Below are 27,877 nucleotides of genomic sequence, written 5' to 3'. Positions count from 1 at the left end.
TGTCATCGTGCATTAGAATCTGGAAAGGAAACTTTGGGACACTTAAGACCCCTAGAGATGGAAAAGGCAGGAAGGGGCAGAGACTTAGACATGAAAGAATGTCCCATTTGCATTCTCCTTTTGTTGCAGCTTATCTGAGCCAGCTTTGTTTCTTTCAGTAAGCAGCCTATGATACCTCCCGAGATCTGAAAGCCATCTAGTTGGTATCCCAGCTTGCGAACCCATTTCTCCGGCACATGATTGCTTTCAGATTCCTGTAGATATTTACAAAAGAACAAGTCCCCATCTTGGGAAGAAACAATGGATGTAGTTCTTCATTTTACTCAACTGGTTGAAATGAATGTGACCATTGACTCAGTCAACAAGCAGTTAATGCCTTTTGTTTGCTTTATGATTCTTGGTCTTATATTCTTCTCTGCGTAGGATATCATGTGTGTGTGCGTGCACGTGTGTGTGTGTGCGTGTCTGTGTGTGTGACTTTTGCCTATTGCTGTGAATATTTGTTTTAAGCACAATAGTAAATTGGGTAGCGTCACATGTAATACCCCCGAGTTTGGATCTCAGCCCACTTCTCTGAACCCCAGGGCCGCATGCCCAGCTGCCAACTTGCACATCTCCACCTGACGATCTGAAATTCTTACTAGCTTGCCCAACCCTGAACTCCTCCTCATTCCCCTTGAACCACTCTGCCCCCAGCCTTCCCCATCTCGGGGAAGGCAATGCCGCTCCCCCTCCTGCACAGCAGGACTAAAGCCTTGGGGTTTTCCCTGACTTCTCCTTCTCTCACCATCCACGCCCCACCCGTCAGGTGACTCCATCAGCTCCACTGCCCCTGAACGTCTGACACCCACTACCCCCCCCCACCCCGCTTCCGCTGCTCCCCTGCTCTCTCGCCATCACTCACTGGCCTCCTAATAGGGCTTCCTGCTTCTCCCCTTCCGCCTGGAGTCTCATCTCCACAGTGAAGCCAGGGTGATCCTTCGAATGCCCAAGTCCAGTCATGGCGCTCCTCTGCTCATGTCCCTGCAGAGACTCCCCTGAGAACCAGAGTGAAAGGCCTGCCCCGGGCCCTCAGGCCAAAGTGACTAGGCTCCTTTACTACCCGGCCTTCCCCCTCACCTTCTCCCCTTGATTACTCTGTCGCGGCCCCTCACTTTCCCCTAAACATGCCAAGCACTCTCCCACCCGGGGCCCTTTCTCACGGTGCTTCCCTCTGGGTAGACACCTGCTCCACCTGCCTGCTGGCCGCCTGCCTCTTCTGCCTCTTCTCCCCATACTTTGCTCAGACTTGACCTTTTCAGCGAGCCCTGCCCTGGTGCACTCATTCTAAAACCTGAGCTCTTGGCCTGTCCTGCTCAGTTGTGCTGCATTTCTTGGTTTCCTTAGCCTGCAACCCTTTCTAACATAATAGTCATTTTTATCATGATTATCATTGATTTTATTCCCTGATCTATGCTCTGCGCTTAGAACACGGGCGGCACACAGTAGGTTAGGTGTTCAGTAAGTATTAGATACTAGATACAACGCTGTATCAACATAGCACTCCCAGCATTACAGACCTCTATAAAATGAGGGGACTGGGTGGGAGAATGTAACAGTTATATAGTTGGAAATATAGTGGCTGTGTGGTTCGCTGTGTTTTTGTGAAGCAGAGATTTACTGTATTGGTCTTAGAGACATGACACGTTAATGTCCTCGGAGTAATATATATGTGCGTGCGCATGTGTGTGCATCTCGAGTCATGATTTGTTTGCAGAAGGAAACCATGTGCTGGCAGCAGTCTTAACCCACTCCTCATTGTGAAGCCTCTGGGGAAGACGTGAACTGCCCAGCTTGCTTTACTGGCTGTGGACAATTTTTTACAGCATCTAAGAGGACTCGAGACTATCTCCACCCCCCTGTCGTTGGCACTATGGATGGTGGCATAGATTTACGGAACGAGAGCTGATGAGTGCGATAATGTTTTACTAGTGCACAACCTGGTTCTCGTCACTGTTGAGATGGTTTTGTGTCCAGGATTTATGTTTGTGGAAGGAAGCTTCCTTTGAGAATTGAGCACGCAAGTTTGGTTTTGCGGAAGCACACATTGGATCTCATGTGACGGTATTTGTTAGGTGAGACCCAGGTGGTCTTCTACATAGGCTGGGCAGTCGGCCTTCCGAAATGGCTGGTTTGATAACTTGGGTGAAGGAAAAAAAAAAGGAATCTGGTAATTTTTAACAACTGCAAGCATATTACATTTTTCATTCAAGTTGGGAAGTTTTGGGATCCACTTCTCTCAGTCACTAGAAAATTCTGTGCTTGTTTTCCCTATGCTCTAATCCATACCAGCCTAACCCGAGTGACTAAATGCTGGTAATTATACCAGTACAGATACTTTGTAACTCTCCCCGACCCCAACAATAGGGACATAGTGAGTAGTCTTGCCTCTCAATTTACTGAGCTATAAGGAAGAACCCCGTTTATGAGTCCTTTTATCACTGTGAGTGATTTGTTTGATGCCCCATTTAACTGAAATACTTACAGATGAAATTATTTAATGTCTGGGATTTTGCTTCCAGTAATTCGGAAGATGGAAGAGTGTGTAGGGCACAAAGGAAACAAGATTGGTCATGAGTTGATAATTGTTGAAACTGAATGGTGCATACATAGGGGATCAGCACCCCGTACTCTCTTTTTATATATATTGTAAATTTCCCTTGATAAAAGGTTAAAGAAATAAAGAAGAACCTTGGGAAAAAAATAGAACATTTAAACTAAGCCCAGAGTTAAGTATGTGTTGTATTAAAATCATAGAAAATACAGTGTGTCTAAAGATGAACCAAGTTGAATATCATAAGATTAGAAGGGGATGGTACCATTGTCCTAGCTGGCTGACCCTGACAAAATCACTTAACCTCAATGAGACCATATGTAAAATGGGAATACTCTGTATATCTGTCCCACTTCTTAAGATTTTTTTAAAAAATGCTATATAACAAAAAATACTCTGAAATTGTAAATGTAACTCATTTCAACTAGTATTTATTGAGTACTGACTCTGTGTTCAGCACTGGGGACACAGTGGTTAACAAGACTGGGTCACTGCCCTCAGGGAGCTGCAGAAAAGTAAATAAGCCGTAATAATACAGTGTGGGACATGCCACAAGTTGAGATCACTTTGAGAACACCGTGCTGAGCTGTAGGAGCCCTTGGGCATAATCGGAAGTGATAAGTTGTGAGGGACACTGGAGAATGAGTGCTCCTGTATGAGCATGTGTACCTCCTTCCTCCAGGAAGTCATGTTTAGACTTCCTGTAAGAAATAATGCTCTTAGGCCTACAAGAAGTAATGTTTAGGCTGAGAAACATGGTGTCCAGTAAACATTCATTAAGCCAAGTAGCATACAGTTATCAAGGTGAGAAGAGCAACATGTCTTGAAGGGAAATTAAAATAGCACAGAACTTGTATCGAGGCTTTAGCAGGAAGTGGGGAAAGATGAGAATAGAGAAGGAGCAGGGCCTAGATCAGGAAAGGCCTGGTGACTTGTTAAGGAGTTTGGACTTGATCTTAAAGGCAGTGAGGAGCTATCAGTGGGGAGCTATTTTCAACAAAAGAGTGATACAGTCAGGTAGGTGGTTTAGAGAAAGTATTCCAATTTACAATGTGAGGAGTGGATTACAGAAGACAGGGTGACTAAAATTGAGGAGAGAGGTTAACAGAAACTTACGTTGGCTCTCCCAGTAAGCTCCCCACTGCCCCTACAGTCTAGGTTCTAAATCAGTTAATGAATAAGATGAGTCAGTGGATGGGGAATCAAAATAATACTTTTGCTCCTTGTTTTCAGTATGGATATCCATTTCATCCAGCACTGCATATTGAAAAGATCATCCTTTCTGCACTGTACACCCTTTATCACCTTTGTAATAATTTAAGTGGCTATGTATGTGTTAGTCTGTTTCTGGACTCGGTTCTGTTGATCTATATTTGTCCTTGCACTTACTCTATACTACCTCAATTACTATATCTTTATAGTCAGTCTTGATACCTGGCAATTTAAGTTCTCAATCTTTGTTCCTCTTCTTCAAGATTTCCTGGGCTATTTTTGACCCCTTGTATTTTCATATAAATTTTAGAGTCAGCTTGTCATCTCCCCCCACCAAAAACCAAACAAACAAACAAACAAAACCTTTGGAATTTTGATTGGGGTTGCATTGACTCTATAGATATGTTTGAGAAGAATTGATACCTTTCCAATCCATGAACATAGTATATTTCCTCTGTTTATGTAGATCTTATTTCATTTTGTGAAAGTTCCTTAAAGCTGTACCCTTAAGATTTGTGCACCTTCCTCTACCTATGTTATATAGCAATGTTGTTATTGATGAAGGCAAAGTTGAAGGATATAGATGAGTGTGAGAGCCAAATGGGCCTGCCAGCTGATCCCCAGAATTAGATAGACCCACTCACCCACTCTCAGCAACATTATAGTAAAGCAGACCCATGTGAGATAGAAGGGCCTGACCCTTGGGGAAGAGCAGAGGCTAACTTCGAAGAGGAGAAAAGAGAAGAGTTGAGCTAAACATGCCTAGTTTATTTTTCTGACATTTGCCTATAGAAGAGGTCATTTCATTCTCCCAGAGGAAAGTGAGTAAGGGGGCAGTGAGTTCCAGGAGTGTCCAGGTGTGTCCAGAAAGTGTCCATTTGGGATCCCTTTTGCATGGCAGCGAACATCAAGAGAAGAGATAGTTTTTTCTCTCTGACAGCTTTGGAGTGTTGTCCTAGGTGGTTTGGGGAGATGCTTTGAAGGCAGAATGAAGAAATTTGATAGTATGTAGAGGATAAAGGAGAGGAAGGGCTTGAAGATGATGCTTTGGGCAACTGGCTTAAGCACCTGGGTGGTAGTATCATTCCCTGGTTAGAGACTGCTGGAGAAGAGAGTTATCTGGGGATATCTTAGACTTAGACTTAGTCATGGGTTATCTTAGACTAGCTGGATTTCTTAAGTACTTGTGGAACCATCAAGTGGAGGCATCCAGCAGGCTCTTGAATAAATAAGTCTGGTGACTGAGAGAGAACTGTAGATATGAGTCACTCAGATGATCACTCTGACCAAACACTTAGGGAAGGGAATGGCAGGTATTATACATGGGTGGGTAAATGACAGATACTCAGGGGAATCTCCAGGACCTAACCTGACAGGCCTTTTGTAGAATAATCTTGGCTTTTTTTCTCTTTGTTTTTAAATTTAATTTTATTTTTTCAGTGTTCCAAGATTCATTGTGTATGCACCACACCCAGTGCTCCATGCAATACGTGCCCTCCTTAATACCCACCACCAGGCTCACATCCCCCCACCCCTCTCCCCTCCAGAGCCCTCAGTTTGTTTCTCAGAGTCCACAGTCTCTCACGGTTCGTCTCGCCCTCCGGTTCCCCCAACTCACTTCTCTCCTTCTCCCAATGTCCCCTGTGTTATTCCTTATGCTCCATGAGTAAGTGAAACCATATGATAATTGAGTCTCTCTGCTTGACTTATTTCACTCAGCATAATCTCCTCCAGTTCCATCCATGTTGATACAAAAGTTGGGTATTCATCCTTTCTGATGGAGGCATAATATTCCATTGTGTATATGGACCACATCTTCTTTATCCATTCGTCTGTTGAAGGACATCTCGGCTCTTTCCACAGTTTGGCGACTGTGTCCCTTGCTGCTATGAACATTGGGGTACAGATGGCCCTTCTTTTCACTACATCTGTATCTTTGGGGTAAATACCCAGTAGTTGATGCCAGCTCATCCCATGTTCAGGTTTGTTACGTTGGTTGCTTACTGGATTCCCCAGAAAGAAATTCTCCAAGAAGCTCCTTTCCCATGGTCTTTCTGCCTTAGCTGATTGCCATTTGTGACTTCTGATGTCTCCCTCTTACAGTGATCCAGTTTTCTTTCTTCATTTACTACCATATCCCACAACCCAACATTGTGTTTGTGACAGTCTCTTCAACTCTAATCATCTTAGATCTCATTTTTCACCCAAATTAATGCCTTTATGATATCAACATTGTAGCTTTCACTTGTAACAGAGAGCGATAAAAATTGTATATAAATGACCTACTAATCATTTTTTTAATCAGCCAAATTGCAGTAAGAGAAATTTTACTATTTTCATACAGAAGCAGTCTTTTTTATCCATTTAGTAAAAATTCGTCAAGCTGTATACTTAAGTACAATTAAACATTGTAAACAGTTAAAGTGATGATCTTCATTCATTAAAAATGAGAGATTTATGTCTCTAATCCTTTGAAGACCAGAAATAAGCTCTGGGGATCTTCAGGAGCTAAAGGTGTCTTCTTTGACTAATGAAATACAACTAATGAAACAAAACTTTGTTATGATTTCCTGAGACCTATAGTTTTAGATGACCCTCCTTTTGGATGAATGATAAGATTGTGTGACATCTCTTGAGCAGTTGGAAAATCCTTGGGTTTTAATGAGTAGATGGTGTTAAGATGCCCACTGGTTGCCTCGGTGAATGGTCTAGGGTTTTCAGACTTTGTTTTCTGTGTTCTCTTTCCCCAAAGTGTCTCTGTTAAGTTTCCTTATCTAGGAGAAGTAAGGACAGGGGTGTTGGTAGGAAAAGGGAGCAAGACACAATATTACAGGACTACTCTTTGACATGTTAGATGTTGTTTACTGTTCTACAAATGCTTGACACAGACTTTCTAAAACACTCAGCATAGTAGTAGTTTCTTTTTTTTTTTAATTTATTTGACACAGAGAGAGAGAGAGAGATCACAAGTAGGCAGAGAGGCAGACAGAGAGAGAGGGGGAAGAAGGCTCCCTGCTGAGCAGAGAGCCCAATGTGGGGCTCGATCCCAGAACCCCGAGATCATGACCTGAGCCGAAGGCAGAGGCTTTAACCCACTGAGCCACCCAGGTGCCCCAGCATAGTAGTATTTTCTAAGAAATGTTTAATTGCAGCCAGAATATCACCAAGGATCGCATTCCCGGAAGGCCTTAAATTTGCGTTTTTCAGAGTGTAGTGGTTATAAAGCATGCAGGCCAGATTGCCTGGGTTTACATCCCACCTCTGACTCTTCCTGGGACAGACTACTTATTCCTCATCTGTAAAATTAGAATACCAATGGGACGTGCCCCATGTGGTTGTCACGAGGAATGAGTAATACAAAAAAAATGGATAGAAAAGTGCTTGGCATGTAATCATCACTTGATTAATTTTCATAGTTGTTATTGCTACCCTTCTGGTTATTAGAACAGAAAGAGTGCCTGTAAATAGCAGTGCAGTTTCCAGGATCGTTTCTTTAACTTTTTCTTTTCGTTTTTTTTTTTTTTTAAGATTTTATTTATTTATTTGACAGAGAGAGATCACAAGTAGGCAGAGAGGCAGGCAGAGAGAGAGGAGAAAACAGGCTCCCCGCAGAGCAGGGAGCCTGATGCAGGGCTTGATCCCAGGATCCTGGGACCATGACCTGAGCCGAAGGCAGAGGCTTTAACCCACTGAGCCACCCAGGTGCCCCTTTAACTTTTTCTTATAGAAAAATTCAAACGCACAGGAGGAGAATTGAATTTTGCTCTATCTGGATAGCTGTTTGTTTGATATCACCAAGTCTTAAATATTAGCCATTAGAAAGTAAGTGCCATGATTTTGGACCTTGCCATCATATTCCTATTTATAACTCCTTGAAAACCCTTGTTAAACTATAGTGGGCCCTCGATAAATATTTGTGGACTGGACACACAAATATAATGTTTTGTCGTAATCCAACTGAAATCATAAAGGAAGACTCATTGTGTTTGGGGTCTGCTTGTGGTCTAGCTACAGATTCACTCTCTCGTTTGTTTATTAATTTGCTCATTCATTCACTTACTGAGGCTTTATTGAATGCCTTTTATGGATCTGCAGTGGCAGCTCTGGAAATTTCTAGATAATAAATGAGCTCAATCCATTTGTAAAGGAGTTGGCTAGGTGGCATGTCTAGATTCTGTATCTGCATGATACATACATATTTTTTTTTTACCTGGCAGTGTATTTATTTTGGATGAGGTGGGTCTGGTGTAGTTCACTGCAATGGAGTTAACACCTCCTCCCCTGCATCACGCCTTGAATCAGCTGTCACGTACAGGCCTCTCATTTAGTGCTTTGCAGTATGTATGCGTGGGAGAAAAGTGGGCAGGTATAAAAGTCACTGTGATGCAGGGGAAAGGGACTAGCAGAGGTCCATCCAAAGCATCGAAGAGGATAGGGGAAGGAGCTACTACCTCTCCTAGAGGTCCCGAATGAAGAGATGGGCTATCAGGGAGCTCTTCTCAAGCAAAGTGAGATTTGAGCAAAGTATTACAAGACAAATGGGCTTTCACGGTACTGGCAGCGTGTGCACAGACAAAGAGAGAGTGTGGTTATGCAGAAGGGCTGTGTTTGGCTGGAGTGCAGGGGATGTGGTCCCGGTGGTGGAGGAGGAAGTAAGGGGCTGGAGGGGAGGTGGGCCCTCTTCCCCCAGGGCTCCGCCAGCCACTTTACACAAGCTGTACTTCTTTGGGGTGACCTGGCCAGGCAGCGGAGGAGTTCCGCTGGGGAGTGGCATGATCAGATTGGCACTTGAGAGATAACTGGGGAAGTGCCGAGCAACGTGAACTGGAGATGGGGAGGAAGTAGCTGGGAGAGTTGCCAGCCCCGGGGCTCCGTGGTTGATGACTAATTGGCCAGGCCCCAGGAACTTCTAGTAGCTCTTGGAAAGGGGCAGATGGGCCCACCTCATGTACACTCTTTGAGCTGGGCCGCTTGTAGCCTGGGTTGGCAGCAGTACTGATAGAAGAGCCAAGTTTCCTTTCAAAGAAAACTCTTTTGTTATTACGGGAAGCAAAAGGCTAGGACTCGGCATTCAGCTGTCTTTGTTGAGGGATAGGCTAAGCATAGAGAGATAATAAATAAGTGAAGTTGGGAAGGCATTGTTGAATTCATTTCTGTAGATAATATTCATGAATGTGATCATGCGTCTCCGACTCACACATACACATTTATTTATGTAGCATGTATGTGCAGCCAGCTTATGTGCCTAATTCGCCTTTTAATAAACTTTGATTTTAGGGACACCTGGGGGGCTCAGTCAATTAAGCATCTGTCTTTGGCTCAGGTCGTGATCCCGGGTTCCTGGGATCGAGCCCCGCATTGGGCTCCCTGCTTAGCAGGGAGTCTGCTTCTCCCTCTGCCTGCTGCTCCCCCTGCTTGTGCTCTCTCTCTCTCTCTCAAATAAATAAACAAGTAAAATCTTTTTAAAAACCTTTTAATTTCAGAATAGTTTTAGATTTGTAGGATAGTTGTAAAGATAATACAGAGAATTCCCACAGAATTTTCAGAGAATTCTGTTCTTAACATCTCCCGTTAATATGGTGTATTTGTCACAATTAATGAACCAGTACTGAGACATGATTATTAACTCAATTCCATCCTTTAGTCACATTTCCTTAGGTTTTTCTTGATGTCCCTTCTCTGTTCCAGGATCCCATCTAGGACACCCCATTACAGGACATCTCCTTAGGCCCCTCTTGGCTATGACCTTTTCTCAGATTTGTCATCTTTTTGATAATCTTGGACATTTTGAGAAAAATTTCAGAATGCCCTTAAATTACCATTTGTCTGACATTTTTCTCATGCTTAGACCAAAGTGGTGGATTTAGGGAGGAAGACCACAGTGGGGACATGCCATTCTCATCACGTCGTATGAGGGGGGCATCCTGTCAACGTGACTTCTCACTGTTGTTGACTTTGGTCACCTGACTGGGGTCATGTTTATCAGGTTTCTTCACTGTAAGTTGTTCGGGTTTTTTCCCTTCTCTAGATTCAACTCTTTTTTTTAAAAAAAGATTTTATTTATTTGAGAGAGAGAGAGAGAGAGACAGAAATAGTGACAGAGATAGCAACAGAGAGCATGAGCAGGGAGGAGAGGGAGAAGCAGACTCCCCGCTGAGCAAGGGGCCTGACGTGGGGCCAGATCCCAGGACCCTGGGATCACGACCTGAGTCAAAGGCAGACACTTCACCGGCTGAGCCACCGGGTGCCCCTAGATTCAACTCTTTAGGAAGAAGTCACAATGTGTACCTCACACTTGAGTGGGGGGTTCCGCTCCCCTCCTTGAGGGACGAGTATCGTCATAGATTAGTGGGAATTCTGTGCAGGCAATTTGTCTATCCTCTCCATACTAATTAAGTTTTGATAAGGTGATTTTTTATCTGCCCCCTAAATTCCAGATGTTAATACCCTCCCGCCCGCACCACCTTGCCATTTGCATCCGACTGACATCTCCCACGTTTGTTTCCTTGTATGATATATAAACAGACCTATGTCTTATTTACCCAAGCAGATTGCATATTTCTTAAGCACTGAGATAGCATCTCATTCAAAACCCCCTACACCACAAGCAGTTACTAAATATTGAATAAATGGGTTTTAAATTAGTACAATTAAGGGGCGCCTGGATGGCTCAGTGGGTTAAGCCTCTGCCTTTGGCTCGGGTCATGATCTCGGCGTCCTGGGATCGAGCCCTGCGTCGGGCTCTCTGCTCGGTGGGGAGCCTGCTTCCCTCTCTCTCTGCCTGCCTCTCCGCCTACTTGTGAGCTGTCCGTCAAATAAATAAATAAAATCTAAAAAAATAATTAGTACAATTAAAAAAATTCAAAAATGCCTCATAGTTAGGGAAGTGAGATGGGCCCTCGGAGTCTGAGCACATGAGAAGTGTGGTAAGGTGAGGGTACTCTTGACTTGGCACCCTGCCTTGTGATGTTGCCCTGAGTTTGTGATAGTGGCTACTAGGGTGCTTACTTTATACCGGCTAGTTTATTAAGCACTCAACATATTACCTATTTAATCTTGCAGACAACCCTATAGATTGGTGCTTTTATCCCCATTTTATAGATAAGGAAACTGAGGTGAATGGAGGTTAAATGAGTTGCTCAAAATCACACCCCTGGGAAGTGGTCCAGCTGGGATTTTTGATCTCAGACACGCTGGCTCTAGAGTTTTGATCTCTTAACCATTGGGCTCTAAATCCATTGAAGTGGTGATTAAAATGGTATCTCATTTGGGGCTAAAACAAGATTGCTAATTAAACATTTTATTCCAGTCTGTGAGGATACTACCACTGACATGGCTGGCAACAGTTTTGCTGGAGTTTTCCTAAGGTGAATGTTTCTATAAAGCCACGGCTGTTTTTCCCTTCTTAGGGTTTTTTTTTTTCCTCCTCCTCCTCCTTCTTTTTTTTTTTTTTTTTTTTTTTTATGAGTAATTTCTGTGTATTACCACTAATTTCACATCTTTAAAATACAGGTATTTTTACCATGGACATTTCACATAGAAATGCCCATATTCTAGCTGTCACTCCCCATCAGATTATCTGCTGAGAGATAGTGGGCTTTTTATTTTCTCTCTGGTGTTTTCAAACAGAAGTGGCCACTGGGTCCTGCCAAATAAACACTCCTTCAGTGTGTTCCTTGTCTGAATGGTCGCACCTGTGGGTCCCCGGGAGACAGCTACATTCCTGCAGCGAGGCAGGCGAGGGAGGAGGACTTCTCGCAAAGCCACCCAAGCCTTGAATCGGCCCTGGCTTCCTGAACCGTAAACAAATGCGAGCTTTGTTCTCCCTATTGCTCATTTGGTCCCAAGTATGACTCAGGGTTAGGCTGGGTCCTTCAGGCTCTGTGCCTTTGGCTGTTGGAAGGAAGTGGGAGGGTCCCAGGGTAGTTCTGGGACCTTTTCAAACTGAAGAAAGGAGGCTGACTGCATAATGGGAGAAGAGGTATTTCTTTCTTTGCTTGTAGAGATGTAATAAGTCGCCTTAATCTTGCATCTTGTCTGCGCGGGTTTTCTAACAAGACTTGTAATGGGTTTGCCCTGGTGGGTTCCAAGAAGTGTCTGCCGGCCAGGATCCCCCTGGGGGTGGAGTGGGGGGAAACTGTGGATATTGTAAGGAAGAACCTATAGTGCGGAGGAGTCTTTTCTCAAGTCAAACGTTGCACTGGATCTCTGTAGCTGTTTTAATCCCCCACCCCCCACCCCTTTGGTCAATCCGGCCATTGATTTTTACAGATGTTTTCAATTTCTCTGTGTCTTGGGTTTTCATGTGCTCACACTGCAGAGAGTCATTTAGATGGGCAGTTTGCACAAGCAGTAACTGTTACACCATGCCACCGAGAGCTTTAGCAATTACAGATGTTTGTGCAGTAAACAAATCCAGCTTGCTCTTCAGGTTAACTTAGGAGAGAAGAGTGCGTCCTCGCAGAGTGGGCCAGCTGCGGGGCACTTCACTCTTGGGAGGCATGGACATTGGGAGTTTTCCTGGTGAGTGGAGAAGCTGTGAGTAGTGACTTCTGGGTGCTGCTGAGCTGTTTGTTGTTGTTGTTGTTGTTTAATTTATAGAGGTAAAGATATTTGGCTAATTGTGTAGGACTGAACGTTTATATTCATTTGCTCATATATACAGTCGAATAAAGACACTCAATTATTTGACTTTTCTCAAAGTTTGTTAGTGATAAGTGGTCTCATTTCTCTCTGTGACTTGTTCATATTTATCTACCTAAAAGCAGAACTCTGTCATTTTCCAAACAGAAAATAAAATTCCCTAAATAAAGCACAGGATAAGTAAGGCTTGCAATGCGTCATATGTCTTCCATATTCCTGTCTCTTGTTAAAAAAATTGTAAGGGGGAGAGTGGATGATATCTATAAAATATGTCTCTTTGTGCCTTTTTCTATTGGCTTTAACTTGTAATGTCTTCAGAATTACATGAAAAGGAAGGTGACATGACAAAAGGATACACATCGTTTTAACACATTACTTTAAGAGTAGGAGAACTTCTTGAAAAGTTTTTTAATGGCGTCTGTAGCTTGTCTAGAAGGACATGAGCGCAGACAGCAGCTGACTAAAATAAAAAATATACTCATCTGCAATGGATTGAGAGAATTTTCTTGTTGAAAGCTATCTTAAATTTGCTGCTGCTGCTTCTTCTTCTTCTTCTTCTTATTATTATTATTGCCAGATAGCATTGTTCTGAGTTCTGAAAAGTAGACATGACAATTAAATATTTACGTGCAAAATTCAGCTGGTGACTGAGAAAGGAGTGAAAGTATGTTGGTTGTAAAATGTGACCTAATGAAAAGGCTCAGCAAAGGCACTGGGCTCCCGCAGGAGCCTCTCTGGCTCCCTCAGGCTAGGGCCTGGAGATGACACAGACAGGGGAGCCCCTGCGACCCTTAAAAGTTTTGCGACTTCCAAACTACTAATTTGCATTATTGAATGCCCCCCCCAATCCTTTGCTTATTTGCTTCTCAAGATGGAAATAGCCCTGTTACTTCTCTGATTACAGGAGTTCTTTGCAATAATTATTATAATAATAAAAACTCAAAGTTAAAGAATATGAATAAATTGCCCTTAATCCTCTTATCCAGGAACAACCATTTAATATGTATCCTTCCAGACTTTTATCTCAACGGTAGTGTCCGTGCAGTATACCCCTGAGGTCATATTAAATGTTACCTGATTTTAGAACTTAACATATAATGGGCCCCCCTTTTCTTTCAGACAAGTGCACGGTCATCCCTTGTACAGGCGTACCACCATTTATTGAACCGATCCTCCTGTAATAACTATTTAGGTTGCCTCCACATTTTTAATATTAAAAATGGCATTCTTATTATATATGCATCACTGTGTCTGCCCTGGTTATTTTTTCGGGCTCAATTTTTAAGAGAGGATTTTCCAGGTTAAAGGCTGACCTAATTCTGGCTGGTTTTGTTTGTAATGAAAATAACCTAAGTACATGGTAAAAAAAATTCCAACAGAACAAAAGTAAGACTTTCTCAGTCTCATGCACTCAGCTTTACTTCCCAGTGGAAATCCCCATAAAAGCTTTCTTTGTATGCCTATAGAAATGGAGAGTGTTTGGGGGCTCTTGGGTGGCTCAGTCGGTTGAGCATCTGCCTTCAGCTCAGGTCAGGATCTCAAGGTCCTGGGATCGAGCCCCACATGAGGCTCTTTGCTCAGTGGGGAGTCTGCTTCTCCCTCTCCCTCTGCCTCCCGCTCCCCCTGCTTGTGCTCTCTCTCTCTGTGTCAAATAAATGAAATCTTTTTTAAGAAAGAAATGTAGAATGTTTTTATTGCAGTAAAATATACATAATACCATTTATCCATTATTAAGTGTATAATCAATGGCATTAAATATGTTCATGTTGGGGCGCCTGGGTGGCTCAGTGGGTTAAAGCCTCTGCCTTCGGCTCAGGTCATGATCTCAGGGTCCTGGGATCGAGTCCCACATCGGGCTCTCTGCTCAGCAGGGAGCCTGCTTCCCTCTCTCTCTCTCTCTGCCTGCCTCTCTGCTACTTGTGATCTCTCTCTGTCAAATAAATAAATAAAATCTTTAAAAAAAAATATGTTCCTTATCCATTCATCCGTTGAAGGGCATCTTGGTTCTTTCCACAGTTTGGCGACCGTAGCCATTGCTGCAATAAACATTGGGGTACAAATGGCCCTTCTTTTCACTACATCTGTATCTTTGGGGTAAATACCGAGCAGTGCAATTGCAGGGTCATAGGGAAGCTCTATTTTTAATTTCTTCAGGAATCTCCACACTGTTCTCCAAAGTGGCTGCACTAACTTGCATTCCCACCAACAGTGTAAGAGGGTTCCCCTTTCTCCACATCCTCTCCAGCACACGTTGTTTCCTGTCTTGCTAATTTTGGCCATTCTAACTGGTGTTAGGTGGTATCTCAATGTTGTTTTAATTTGAATCTCCCTGATGGCTAGTAATGATGAACATTTTTTCATGTGTCTGATAGCCATTTGTATGTCTTCGTTGGAGAAGGGTCTGTTCATATCTTCTGCCCATTTTTTGATATGATTATCTGTTTTGTGTGTGTTGAGTTTGAGAAGTTCTTTGTAGATCCTGGATATCAACCTTTTGTCTGTACTGTCATTTACAAATATCTTCTCCCATTCCGTGGGTTGCCTCTTTGTTTTATGCCTCCATCAGAAAGGACGAATACCCAACTTTTGTAGCAACATGGACAGGACTGGAAGAAATTATGCTGAGCGAAATAAGTCAAGCAGAGAGAGTCAAGTATCATATGGTCTCACTTATTTGTGGAGCATAACAAATAACATGGAGGACATGGGGAGATGGAGAGGAGAGGGAGTTGAGGGAAACTGGAAGGGGAGATGAACCATAAGAGACTATGGACTCTGAAAAACAACCAGAGGACTTTGAAGGGGTGGGGGGGGTGGGAGGTTGAGGAACCAGGTGGTGGGTAATAGGGAGGGCACGTACTGCATGGAGCACTGGGTGTGATGCCAAAACAATGAACACTGTTATGCTGTAAATAAGCAAATAAAAATAAATAAATAAATAAATAAATAAAAAATATGTTCATGTTAATGTGTAACCGTCATCACCATCCGTCTCCAGAACCCAGAACTTTTTCGTCTTCTCACAATGAAACAGTGTACAAACAGTGTACCCATTAAAACACCAACTTCTCATTCTCCTATCCTCCTAGCAACTACCTTTCAGCTTTCTTTCTCTGTGAATTTGACTCTGCTGGGTAACTCTTATAAGTGGAGTCGTAAGATATTTAACCTTTTGTGCCTGCCTTACTTTACCTAGCATAATGTCTTCGAGGTTCATCTACGTTGTAGCAGGTGTCAGAATTTCCTTCCTTTTTAAGGCCGAATAATATTCCACTGTATGGCTATATCATAATTTGTTTATCCATTCTTCCACTGATAGACATTTAGGGTGTTTCTGCATTTTGGCTACTGTGAATAATTCTAAAATGAGCACTGGCCTACTGATACCTATGTGAGTCCTGGCTCTCAAATCTTTTGGGTATATTCCCAGAAGTAGAGTTACTGGATCATATGTAATTCTATTTTTAATTTTTGTGAAGCTGCCATACTGTTCTCCATAGCAGCTGCGCCGTTTTGCATTCCTACTGGTAACGCCTGGGGGTTCCAGTTTCTCCACATCCTTACCAGCACTTGTCATTCTCTGTTTGTCTGTTTTATAATAGCCACCCTAATGGGTGTGAAGTGGTAGCTCATTGCTGTTAGAATTGGTGTTTAATGTATGTTCATGTTGCCTGTCACAAAGAGAAAAATACTATTCTTCTCATCGTAGAATAATGAGTTGAGGAAAAGGTCCTCTGTCTGAGAAGCCCCATGAACTACCATGTCAGTTCACAGTCCCAAGAGATCGCAGATAGCTTTGAGGGAAGGACTATGCCCCCTATTCCCAAGTCCCTGAAGAAAAGAGGAGCAGGGAACCCAGGTGGTTGCTTGCTTTCCGGGTTTCATGATGACCAGGACTACTTCTCTTCATCCCCCCCAAAAAAAATATTATGGAGAGTGGATTCAAAATAGTTTTTCTGTGAAAAGAAGTTTTTCTTTTTTGTGCTATCATTAATTCAAAATGATAATACCTCATTTATCCTCCATAGTAGGGAAAGCCAGTTTTATGATTGACTTTTTCTGTCCTCACCTTCTGCTCTGGGATTCTTTGGGGATAGGAAGGGAAAGTCCTTTTCTTTTGCACATTCACCGAATTATTCATTTGATTCAATTGATATTTTTCAGTGGGGTGGACAAAAGTATCTACAAGTATTTCATTGTGGCTCTCTTTTCTTCTTTACTTACGTTAATAAAGATTTCATATTTATAATCTTGAAGTTTGTGGATGCTTTGCATTCCTGAAAGTCAAGGTTTTACAAATCTCTGTGTGGCTGTTAAAAAGATCAGGCATATGTACCTAACTGGTCTTTTTCTTGCTGATATTCTCACTGCCTGTAAAATGATAGTCTAGGGGCACCTGGGTGGCTCAGTGGATTAAGCCGCTGCCTTCGGCTCAGGTCATGATCTCAGGGTCCTGGGATCGAGTCCCACATCGGGCTCCCTGCTCTCTCTCTGCCTGCCTCTCTGCCTGCTTGTGATCTCTCTCTGTCAAATAAATAAATAAAATTAAAAAAAAATGATAGTCTAGACAACTGAATTTCAGTGGGATGGTTTAAGTTGAGTGCTCTATAAAAACTGGCAACTTCATTTTTGTTAAGATTGTATCTATCTATTTATTTATTTATTTGAGAGAGAGCATGCATGCGCTCACCCTCGAGTCAGGGTAGGAGCAGAGTGGAAGGGAGAGGGAGGGGGAAAGAACCTCAGGCAGAGTCCATGCTGAGTGCAGAGCCCAGTGTGGGGTTCATCCCACAGCTCCGAAATCACGACCTGAGCCAACACCAAGAGTCAGGCGCTCGACCGACTGAGCCACCCAGGCATCCCCACACTGGCAACTTTCAAATAAACTGCCCAGCTCACTTTGCATGATGATGCACCTTTTCTTACATTTAGAGAATTTAGATCACGAAGCTTGTTAGTCAGCAACCTGTTTTGTACTTTTCTTTTTTTTTTTTTAATTAATTTATTTATTTTTATTTGCTTATTTACAGCATAACAGTGTTCATTGTTTTGGCATCACACCCAGTGCTCCATGCAGTACGTGCCCTCCCTATTACCCACCACCTGGTTCCTCAACCTCCCACCCCCCCCCCACCCCCTCCTGCCGCCCCTTCATAACCCTCTGGTTGTTTTTCAGAGTCCATAGTCTCTCATGGTTCATCTCCCCTTCCAGTTTCCCTCAACTCCCTTTTGTACTTTTCTGTGGCATCAGAGGCCATTTAGAAAGGATGAGATGACAGCCTATTCTCGATGCAGGCTTTTAAAGGTGGCGGCCAGGTCCCACACAGATGTGTGCCCATAAACCCTCTTGAAGCAAATGCAGGCAGAGGCACAGTAACCCCTACTTAACACCTCTGATGGAGCTTTCTCTTTCTTTCTCTCATCCTGGGCTATAAAATGAACAATTGACAAATTAAGAGTGAGCGGGAATTGCCTTAAAAGCTGCTGCTTCATCAAAAGGCCATTGTCAAGCCACTTCATGGATGGCCTCTGACCCAGGAGTCTCACCTCAATTAAACTTACACTTGAACTTTTAGGAATAGAGGAGGCAATGTTTGGACAACTAAAGGCAGATATTTGGGGTCTCTGTCACTTAGAAGCCGTATTTCTGTTTGCCCGTTTAAGATGAGGAAGTTAGAAGTGGTAAAGATGAATTTACTGCCTCATTTTCTTTTTTCTTCTTTAACTTGCTAAGCATTTTCACCCACCAGCGATTTTAATATGTTTTGCTCCATTTGTTTTGGTAGCATCTGTTCAGTCTGTTCTTTTTATTTTGATTTCTTAGTTGGGTTTTTCATTTTCTCTCTGTACCAGAAGCAGTTTTTCCAAGAGTTCTTGAGTACCTTTTCTAGACTATTAAGAAAGTGGATAAGAGAAGTAATGATGTTAAGTATCAGGACATTCAATCCTGGAGTAGTCCCGTCTTGCCCCCCCCAACCCCGTACGGTGCTAACCTTGTCTGGTTGCTACACCGAGAGAGCTGCCCATGTTATGTGTCCCGTGTGTCTCATTTCAGATAGAGCTCTTTTGCTTCAAACCCTAGTACCCTGCATGTTCACGCATTGTTACAAACTGAGAAAGTCAGCTTGCTCATAATTTAGAATCCTATTTTTTTTTTCCGTTAATGGGAATACAGCTATTGTTGCTTTTTGATTTGCAAGAGGCTGAAATGTTATAAAGCCGGTAACTCTGTGCCCACACATGTAAGTATTGTGCCCAGGTGAGGCACATCACACCGTCTCTTTGCAGTATAGATCTGAGTGGGACATAATGGATGGGCGACCTTATTGCGCTTTCCAGGAAGGGGATAGGATCTGTAACATTTTGGTGTAATTTTTGTGTGCGCTGCCCAAGTTCAAACAACTCTAGGTTTTCCCAACAAGAGCCTTCATCCATAGGTCACTAGGCAGGAAAGCAGAAAAGTGTCCAAATAAGACATGAAAAGAGGTCTGGAAAAAATTAGTGAGGCCAAAGGAGATACAGCCAGGTCAGGAGAGGGATCGCTGTTTCCAAGTGCTAAGAAATGATTTTATGGGGCCGTAGAGCAGTATGCTTGCATGTAGCCCATCCCTGACTTGAGTCTAGAAAGTCTATGTGAAATGAAGATTCTAATGTGGGTTGATCATCTCGTTATGAAACCCAATGACTAGAAAGAGACTGGGGTATCCAGAGAGGCAGTGACTGAAGGCAGTCACTGGAGTGAATGAAAATGGTCAAGAAACTAGAAATCGGGAGCTGTGGTCATCCATTGCAAAGAGAGAAGGCTAAATGGAGTTTGGGAGAAAAAGAAAATAAATAAATGGAGTTTGGGGGTTTGAGGGTTGCTTATTATCTGGTCCCCCAGTGACTGAAAAGGGGGAGCCCTCTATAACCTGAGGCATGGTGGTCAGGTTAGGAATAAGGGAGAAGTGGCCAGTACTGAGGCCTGATAAAGTCTTCCTTGTTTATGGCAAAGAGGATGTGGAAATCTTTTCCTGAAAGTCCTCATAGAATTGGATAGATAGATAACATCTCTCTGAAATAAATTAAGTATAGTAACTCAGGAGTTAGGGAATAGGTTAGAAACTCCAGAAGTTCCATGCTTGCTCTTTGTCCTCCTCTGTCACCGTCTTCTGTGAATCTATGTTGTTTTCCCTGCACAGAGCCTGTAGCGGGATTTTGTGGAAGGCACAGAGAGGAACTGCTGCTCTCAGGACCTCAGAAGTGGAAAGCACTGAAAAGAACATTCTCCATTGTAATAGAAAAGGACAAGGAATTTCTCAAGGCCAGAAAATGCATCAGTTGGGAGATTTTACTGTGCACATTCTCTGCCCCCTACCTCTGTAAAACAAACAAAATGTACCTTAAAAAAAATAACATAGAACTATAAAAAGTGCCAATTAAGAAAGCCCATGATTAAAATAGGTGATTTCATGTTTTGTTTTGTCTTGTTTTCCAAATGAGGGTTTTCTTCCCCTCTATTTTGTGTGTATTACAGAGAAAGGAGAAGAGAATGGGGAAATATTTTAGGACAAGAAAATGAGAACATGCAAAATGAGTAATGAAAGATGTAGCATTCCTTCATTTAGTGAGGATCGAATTTGCCTAAAACTCATCATGCACCCTAGAGAGAATTTCAAGCCTTAAGAGAACTACTTCTGTGCCTGAGATTTGCTACTGGAGGGACTTGTAACTTTGAGTGAGTGAATGAATACGCCTGATCGCCCAGCACAAGGCTGAATGAACTTTTTCTCCAGCAAACCAGAAATCATTCCACCAAAAGATTCCTCTTAAAAGTGCATTGAGTCAACCCATTCACGCCCTCAACTCAGTTCCCCTTTAAAAAAAAAAAAAAAAAAAAAGGCGTGATTTTTGAAAAGCGCAAAATCAAAGTATGTTCACATTAAGTGGAAATGGTTGTCAAATAGCTGAGAAAGGAAGATAACTGTGAAATCTATGTGATTTTAAGATTATGATACACTTAAGTAGTTTTAAAAGCAGGAGAAAAAAATGAAACCTCAAAATTGGGGGGGCCTGGTTTTCATCACATTTGTTTTTTTCTCTCATTTGAGAAACTGTAATCATTACTTCAGTTTGTGTTTAGCAAGAGTTTTTTAAAAAAATTAAAGTAAATAAAAAGAGTTTTTCTTTGTGAAGGACCAGAGAACCACTGGAAAACAGAACAGTAAAGCCATGGACCCCATGCCAATAAATTCTACCCTTTCAATCAGTACTTCTTCAAATGCTGGGAAATGAGGAATCTAGAAGTGTTGTCTTTGATCATGAAAAAGTTACAAAGTAGACTCACTTTTTTTTTTCAGTTCCTTTCATACACGTGAATAGGAATTCATGGGTTTAATTAGAAGAGCAGGAAATATATTTTTTTAACTTTGAAAACATGATACAATACCTTGATACTTTATTTGACTAAGTAGATGATACAAAATCATTTCCAATTATTGCCTGCCATTTGTCACCACCCTTTACTTCGAGTTAATCATCGGCTGACTCATTTTACATCTGATATTCTTAACATTCTTACTAATGACTTGGAAGAGGAAGTATAATGACCCACTAATAAAAGCTCCATGTGATTTCTAGTTAGGAGGTGTCGCATATCAAATCAGGCCTAATGGAAAGAAATCAGTAATGTGGAGAGGTAGACCATCCTTTCTAGTTAAAGTTAGTGTATCTTATTTTCTTAAAATTTTATTTTTTTTTTTCATTACAAAAGTAGTAACTGGTTTGTAGAAACACTGGGAAGTTGAAAAATATAAAAGAAAGTAAAAAGCACTGCACTGTAATTTAATCATCCTGGGTTGAACCCTGCTGACTTTTTTTTTTTTTTGTATTTACTTCCAGCCCTTTTGCCATACATTTTTAACTGGTTGAGATCATACCACACACATAATTTCTTTCACACACACCATCCTTGTGCATCTTTTCTACTTAGCATTATCTAAAATTTTCCATGTCATTACAGACTTAGTGAAACATCTCTTTGAAAGGCTGTAGAATGTTTAGTTGTAAGGCTTTAGATAACCTTGCGGATCTGGGAGAACTGGAATTTGGTGGTTTCATTGACTCCCATCAATATGATGTTTAAATCTCCCACTTTATAGCTGAAAACACAGCATCTTCTTGAAAACATAAAAAGAAAAATAACGTAGGAAAGCAGTCTGGGCTTGTGGGCTGTGTAGTGGTGGGCATTCTGCAAAGGTCTGTTGAATTTGATGTACTACCTATAGGATAGGTAGTATAGGGTCTGTAGGGTCTGAACAGAATTCCAGTTGTCCCATCCTTGCTGATAGTGAAAGAAGCCTTTAAGAGCAGCCTTTGGCCAGAGTCCTGGCTGCTTTGAGGTAGGAGACTGGGAGTCCCATTTTTTACATCTAAGTATCTGTCAGTAATTTTTGCTAGTGGCTTTAGATATCTGTACCACATGAGTGTATGGTCTCATTTGGCCCATGTTTCTTAACTGCCTTGGGAGGAGTATCTGTTTGGCCTAACGATTTAGGATTTCTTCATCCATTATTGAATGGATGCCAAGCTTTGTAAAAGATGGCTCGGAGTGATTTTCTATGGTGGTGTGTTTGCTCCTGAGTATCAAAATTCTCAATAAAAGGCTTTCTGTTCTCTGACAACAGGCCATTTTTCCCAGACACACGCCTTGTTGTTTTTCTATCGTTAACAGTAGATAACAGTTTGGATGCAGTCAGAAGCAGTTGGCATGGGCCTGTATTTGAGGGGCTTCTGGAACAGTCTTCCGGCCACTCACTGTAGGGCGCCACCTTAATGGAAGCTTTATTGACCTGAAAGCTTTGTGGGTTGTTGGCTCTGGCCATAGTTGTTTCTCCGATTTTCTTTGTTCTGTCTGCTTTTCCTCCCAGGCAATGACTATATGGGGATTGCTGTTGCTTTTCTTCGTTGCTCATTTTTCAGAATTATCGCTTTGCTCCAAGCATGTCTCTGCCATGTGACTGTCTTGTAAAAGTTGCTTCATGCTCTCCATTCCCCAAGCAAAGGAACGGGCCAGTTAACCTGCTGTTTTAAAAAGCTGCTGTAATTGAAACAGTCATTCTTTGTAACTAGACTCATAAAGAGGCATTATGATGATTGATTTTTTTATTCAGTAAAATTCAATAACAGCGATAATGGCTAAGCACTTTATATACATTTTTCCATTTAATCCTCCTAGAAAATCTATAAGGTACATAGTATCATTTTCATGTCAGACCAGGAGACAGGGATATAGAGAGGTTAAGTAATTTGCCCAGGATCCCATAGCGGTAAATCTGTGCTCTTAGGAATCCTACTTAATACGAAGTCACTCGTCTTTCTGGATGCCATCATGAGAGGTGGGGAAGCTTTATTTATTCCATTGGTCTGTCCTTAGCATCTAGAAAATGCATTGCACACAGTACTTTCTCCATAGATCTATTTTTGATGAATGAATTTATTGTTGACTAAAGTAAAGTATGAATATTTAATGCCTCCAATGTGCAAGACCCACCAAAGGATACAGAGATTACCAAGACACACTGTTCGTGCCCCCCACCCACTCACATTCTAGTCCGTGAAACAGACATATACATAAGTAGTCGCAAATCCAAAGCAGAGAGGGTAGTGAGTGCCGTTCAGGAGATTCAAAGCATCTACAGTAGGAACATGGAAGTGGTGAAGAGAGTTCCAATGGTTGACATGTAGGACGTTTTCATGGAAGGCACAGAATTTGTGCTCACCCCTTCTTGTCGAATATGGCATAGCAACTGGTAACTAGAGTGCCCTGAGATTAATTTGACCTCTCTTTGAGGATTTCCATTCTTGAGGCACCTCAGGGTCTTCTTTCTAAGTATTTCGCTCTCTATCTAGAAGATGTAACCAGTGTGTACTTGACCTCTGCGTATATTTAGGAAGTTCCTGTTTTGAGTAAGTGTGTGTCATGAACTTGTTCTTTCCAATGAAATAAAACATAAAGATGATATTGAGTCTTTAAGATTTGATGCAGTCTTCTCTTCCCTTCTTCTTTAAAATTCGGGAGACCAGATGATTTTAAAAAAAAAGGAGTAAGTGTTATTCTTTGGGAATCTGCGGAGCAGGCAATGAAAGTGAACAATGAGTCCTTTGGCATTAAAGCCTGAGCTCTATAGCAGTAGCCAGATTGAGAGACTGTCTTTCTGGAAGCAGTAGGTTACCTTTCATAGAAGTGGAACGAGTGTTTCCTGTAGGACTGAACTGAGCTTCTGAACAAAGATGGGTTTGTTCTCCAACTCACCTCATTTGATGCTCTCTGCACCCCTGATTATTTTGTGGTTGAATATTAAGCAGCTGGATAGCAGAGGCTCATGAGCAGTTTCTTGCCATTCTAGTCAACTTTCATACGTAGGGAGAGGCTTGTAGGGAAAGAGGAATATACTCTAAGCCTCTTAACAATGTGCTGAAATATACATCACATGAAATTTACCATTTTAATCATTCTTAAGTGCATACTTCTGTGACATTCAGTAGTACATTGACATTGTTATGTAGCCATCCCCACCGTCCATCTTCAGAAATCCCATCATCTTGCCAAACCAGAACGCTATACCCCATAAACACTGAACTCCCCTTTCCCCTGCCCACAGCCCCTGGCAACCACCCTTCCACTTTCTGTCTCTATGAATCTGACTACTCCTGGTGCCTCACATGAGTGGAATCATAGAGTATTTGTCCTTCCATGACTGGCTTTTTTCAGTCACTGAAAGTTGCTTTGATGTTTTCCCGGTTCATTCATGTTGTTCCCTGTGTCAGGATTTCCTTCTTCTTTAAGGCTGAATAATATTTCAGTGTGTGCCCTAGCCTAGTAAACAGCAGTTTTGCTTGAAAACACAACAGTAGAACATCGTTACAAATATTACCTCCTCTCTGATTAAAACTGTTTCATTTCCTTTCCTTACTCTGAAAGACATAAAAGGTTCTCTGGAAATTTCTTTCTCTCTAAGATTTTATTTATTTCTTCAAGAGAGAGAGAGCAGGGAAAGGAGCAGAAGGAGAAGGAGAAGCAGACTCCACGCTGAACACAGAGCCCAACATGGGGCTCAATCCCAGGGCCATGAGATCATGACCTAAGAGGAAACCAAGAGCCAGATGCCTAACTTCCTGAGCCACCTAGGTGCTCCTTCTCTGGAAATTTCTTTTGGGGAAAGAAATTTCCCATTTTTGATTCCAGCTTAAAACATTTTCGGAGACATACTTGACTAAACTGTTCAGTTTAAATTTGTCAGATTAGAAAGATACTTTTTCATATGTGTCAAGAGCTTATATGTCTGTTTTTTTTAAATTTAATTTTATTTTTTTCAGTGTTCCAAAATTCATTGTTTATGCACCACACCCAGTGCTCCGTGCAAAATGTGCCCTCCTTAATACCCACCACCAGGCTCACCCAACCCCCCACCCCCCTCCCCTCCTAAACCCTCAGTTTATGTGTCTGTTTTTTTAAAAGTGTTTTAAGTTTTCAAGTGATGGATTTGTGTTTTAACAGTAAGCTAACTGTTCATGACCATCACAGGCCTACTATTTTTCTCCAAAACATCACCACACCAGCCTCGGAACACTGAGAACACATTCACTGTGATTCTTTCCATTAGGACAGATTCTCCAAAATGCTTCCCTGAACCCTGCGTCAGGCTGTTCAGCCTCTCTAATGAGGATCTGAACTTCATGTTGCTCTCAGCACATCACTGGCACCCAGGACCTCTGTAGAATGCATATATGTAGACTCAAGAATGTAACAGAGTTTGGTTTTTGTCCCTGTATATTCAAACCAGTTCGTGATCACCGATTTCTCCCTGTGGAGCCTGTGAAGTATGGAGAGGGCTAAGTATTTCTCGAACCTCTCTTTTGCATTCTTAGTTTCACTGCCTCGGCTGGATCATGGTGTCAACCTCCTATTTATTAGCTCCTTGACTTTGGCATGTCTTTACTTTCTTCTGCGTTACCCTGATGCCATGGGACCATCGGTCTTAAAGTTTCAAATTTGATCATGCCACACCTCTGCTTACTACCAGTTGCCTTGAAGATAATGCATGAACTTAACATTGGCCCCAACTTACCTTTCCGGCCTCCTACCCAAGTAGCTCTCCGTTCCTTCACCCATGACTGCACCCCCTTCCCCACACACATTCTCACCTTCGCTCCTGCTTCTCTTCAGCTAGAATACCCCTTCCATCATTCTCTGCCTGGCAAGCTTCCGCTCACCTTTTGGAATTTGTCTCAAGCTTCATCAGTCCAGTGAGACTGATTTCCAGTAGTGGAACTATTACCGGCTCCTGTTTTCTCTTCTAGACACTTTTATTGTAGTGTTTATCCCTTTGTATTATGATGCTCTGTTAGAGTCTGTCTCTGCTGCTCAATTTTGAACTTAGTAAAGATCCAGGACTCTGTCCGTCTCATCTTTGTTAACCCAGCCTCCAGCAATCATGGGTCATGGCAGTTCCCGAAAAGAATGCTGAATGAATGATTAAATGGAAGGAAGGAAGGAACGAGGGAAGGAATGAGTGAAGAGCAGGAGGGAGGGTCAAGGGAGGGAGAGAGAGGGACAGGCCAACCTTCACTTTTGAGGTATAAGGGAAAACTAGTTAAGTATGGTTTTGCCCTCAAGTATGTCATAAAAATGTCACAATCCATTGTGGGCTGCATGTCAGTAGAAACATTACTGAAACCTCATTTGTTTAGCGATTTGGACTTCACCTGAACCTTAAAAGTGAAATGGGATTCAAAGACACTGGGGGAGGAGGTGCCATCCCAGGTAAGGAAATGACCTAGACTAGGTTGTGATTGAATAAATAAAAATATTTTTGGGGCGCCTGGGTGGCTCAGTGGATTAAGCCACTGCCTTCGGCTCAGGTCATGATCTCAGGGTCCTGGGATCGAGCCCCGCGTCGGGCTCTCTGCTCCGCGGGGAGCCTGCTTCCTCCTCTCTCTCTGCCTGCCTCTCTGCCTACTTGTGATCTCTCTCTCTGTCAAATAAATAAATAAAATCTTTAAAAAAAAAAAAAAATAAATAAATAAATAAAAATATTTTAAATCTGGATAGCATCTTTGTATGTTAATTGGATTCATCCAGCTACTTTTTAGGGAAATTTGGACTTGGTCCCCAAAAGTACAGCAAGTTTCCTGTAAAAGCTCTGGATGAACAAAACTCAAACCAGCCCCATGGCATTCACTCCTGCCTTACCATACTTACCATACTTCTCTCTCCCTTACCCATACTCTCTTTAAATTCTCCAGATGCATCTAAAAAGAGAGCTTTGTTAATCAAAAGATAAAACTAATCCTCTAAGAGAAGGAAGGTTTACGTTTTCCTTTTATCTGTCATAACAGCAGAAAATAGTCTTCTAGAGTATAATGGCGAATTGTATTTTGTCTAAGTGGTACATGAAATGGAAATTTACTTTGGCTTATTCATCCTCTGTGAATAAGATGATCCTACAGCAAAATAGCATGCAGGCTTCTCTCTTGGGAACAGTGGGGGTGAAATATAAATAGTATCTTCATATACTGTCAGATGTTTGGAGAGCTGCCTTCTATGATTTTAATGTTGTCTTGAATGTAAATTCTCTACCTCATTGAGCCCTTAAGTTGTCTTTAATTCCTTCTTCAACATTGTGTTTCTCCAGCGTGAGGAGAAGCCCCTGCTAAACCTTACTGTGTTTTGACAAAGAGAAAATCCTACGCTACCTTTGAATGTTTTCTAGGGTCCTTTCCAGTTTTTTTAGGGCATGGTCTCTAGAGCTCTTCAGAATGCAAACAAATGACCCAAAAGATCAAATCCTGGCAGAAGATAAAGTTCATGATAAATGATAGAATTGGCTGAAATTCACAGCCATAGCTTTCTACTGATACACACAAATGCACACGTATGTCTCAGGGAGAGAGAGATATTGTAATATAAAAACAGACTTCATATGTACATGTTCAGTAGAATGACAGATACTAAAGTTTTTATTGGATGGATTGAAAGAGTAAGCCCCAGGAGGCCTAATGGAAGCATTTAAGATGGGCTTTGGTGTTTTATATCCAGAGAAATTTTGCTATTAGTCTTTTTTTTTTTAAAGATTTTTTATTTATTTATTTGCCAGGCGGAGATCACAAGTAGGCAGAGAAACAGGCAGAGAGAGAGGGGGAAGCAGGCTCCCTGCTGAGCAGAGAGCCCAATGTGGGGCTCGATCCCAGGACCCTGGGATCATGACCCGAGCCGAAGGCAGAGGCTTTAACCCACTGAGCCACCCAGGTGCCCCAGTTTGCTATTAGTCTTAAGAGCACAAGGGAAGAACACCAGCCCTTGAAAGATATGGCAAGTCGCAGCAACTGGAAGTAAATTTCTTCAGGGCTTTGGGAATTTTTATAAGCAGCCATTAAGTAGCAGTATAT

The 27,877-nt window shown here is 42.2% G+C and overlaps 1 protein-coding gene across 7 annotated transcripts in view; it reads left to right on the top strand.

The window, feature by feature from the left end:
* Window positions 1-27,877, top strand: part of SH3KBP1 (SH3 domain containing kinase binding protein 1) — a 341,474-nt gene that overhangs the window by 203,944 nt on the left and 109,653 nt on the right. The window lies entirely within an intron of this gene.

The sequence above is a fragment of the Meles meles genome, chromosome X, assembly GCF_922984935.1.
Source record: "Meles meles chromosome X, mMelMel3.1 paternal haplotype, whole genome shotgun sequence".
NCBI classification, from domain to species: domain Eukaryota; kingdom Metazoa; phylum Chordata; class Mammalia; order Carnivora; family Mustelidae; genus Meles; species Meles meles.
This window is presented reverse-complemented; position numbering and strand designations above follow the sequence as displayed.